This window comes from Lactuca serriola, chromosome 7 (genome assembly GCF_051521515.1).
Source record: "Lactuca serriola cultivar US96UC23 chromosome 7, Lser_US96UC23_V15, whole genome shotgun sequence".
NCBI classification, from domain to species: Eukaryota; Viridiplantae; Streptophyta; class Magnoliopsida; order Asterales; family Asteraceae; genus Lactuca; species Lactuca serriola.
The window spans coordinates 197,969,366-197,971,622 of NC_136414.1; positions in this window are offsets into that span (position 1 = coordinate 197,969,366).

The window sequence follows — 2,257 nt, forward strand, 5'->3', positions numbered from 1 at the left end:
TCTTATGGGGATCAACATCCTAACTACTATGTAAGTAAAAGTCTCTTGGATCCTGAAACCAGATACTCTCACCTCGAAAAAATAATTATTTCCTTAGTAATTGTTTCTACCAAGTTAAGACACTATTTCGAAACACACACTATACATGTAAAAACTAACTATCCTATCAAGAATGTCATGAGAAAACTAGAAATGTCAGGAAGGATGGAAAAATAATTGGTGAAGTTAAGTACATTTGACATCAGATACGAACCAATATCTGCTATAAAATCACAAGCATCAGCAGACTTTGTGGCTGACTTTAGTGATGATCTACAAAATGAAGTGGACATGGAGGCTAATCAACTCCTGGAAGATGAACATATGAGAAAATGGATGTTGTTCACAGATGGAGCTTCAAATCAGAAAGGAATAGGCCTAGGGATCATACTAAAGTCACCATAGGGGGACATCATACCCCGGGTAGTTAGTTGTGAATTCAACACTACCAAAAACAAATCAGAACACGAAGCACTCATCATGGGACTACAATTGGCTAAGGATCTTCAAATCAGGGATCTTCAGGTATTTGTTGATTCTTTATTGCTAACCAATCACTACAATGGATCTTATGCAGTGAAAGGTGAAAATTAGAATTATATATAGAGATCCTCAAAAAATTAGCCTTTGACTTCAAAAAATCTAACCTAACCCAAGTTCCATGAGAAGAAAACATCGAAGCGGATGCATTAGCCAATTTAGGATCCTCCGTAAGGATCCCACCAGAAACGAAGATTCCTATAACCCATATAATAACCCCAGCTATAGAAACCCTAGTCGACAAATTAGAATATCCTAAACATCTGACAAGCATAGCAATTATTGAAGATCCTGACTCTAGGATCCTTCCTCAAAGAGATCCCAACAGACAGGATCCTCGAAGAAGTCTGCAATCATGAACCCAACCTATTGTGGAGTATCTCCAAAATGGCATAATCCTGACAGAAGAAAAAAGTGAAAGAGCATTCACGACGAGAGTCTCGAGATTCGTGTTAATCTAAGGTAAACTTTGCAAACAATCTAGCAGGTCCATACCTTAGATGCTTGGAAGATCCTAAAGTTGTTGAAGTCTTAAAGGATATACACGAAGGATATTTCGGCACTCACACCGGGGGCAGATCCTTATGCTCCAAAATACTAAGAACAGGATACTACTGGCCAACCATGAAGAAAGACTCCATTCTACATGCTCAAAAGTGTGATGCTTTCCAAAGACACAACAACATCTTGCATCAACTAGTAGAACCTCTACATCATATTATCTCCCCATGGTCATTCATGAAATAGGGGATAGATATAGTAGGGAAATTACCAGTGGCCCCAGGAGGAAAAGTCTTCATGCTAGTGTTGACCGATTACTTCTCCAAATGGATCAAAGCTGAAGCTTTCGTTCAGGTAAGAGACAAAGAAGTAGTATGATTCATTAAACGTAATAGCTTGACTAGTTTCGGGATATCAACTGAAATCATTTGCGACAACGGATCCCAATTTATAAGCAAAAGGACAAGAGACTTCTGCACAAGCTGAGGAATCAAAATAATAATGTCAACTCTTGTCCATCCCCAAGCTTATGGGCAGATAGGACCACTTCCAAAGCGGCCACAGGTCAGACCTCCTATTATGTGGTGTTTGGGACAAAAGCAGTAATCCTTACTAAAGTAGTGATCCCGACGGCAAGATACTTGCTGCAAGATCAAGAGAATAACAACAGGATCCTAGCACAGGACCTTGACACTATTGAGGAGCTTAGGGATCTTGCCAAAATACACATTGCTGCTCATCAGCAAAAGATCACCAAAGCCTACAATAGGAACATAAATTCCAGAAGGTTTCAAAAAGGAGACTTGGTATTAAGGAAACCATTCCAAAATACCAAGGATCCCAGTGCAGGAAAATCGGCTCCTAAATGGAAAGGACCATATCTTATAGATGTTGAAGCAGGAAAAGAAGCATATTGGCTAGCAACACTTGAAGGAGACTTTCTACCAAGATCCTGGAATGGTATACACCATAAAGCATACTACATGTAAGTAGGGTCGAATGATCCACGAAAAAACCAAGGTACACATGTTCTTTACCTTCAAATTTTTATTATCACTTATTTTCTCCTCGAATACGTTACTAACTTAAACATCGGAGGGGCGTTAGCAAGACTAACGCCCACCCCTAGCTAACATTTGCTATGCAGAACAACGTATGGTTAAGGATCCTCAAGATT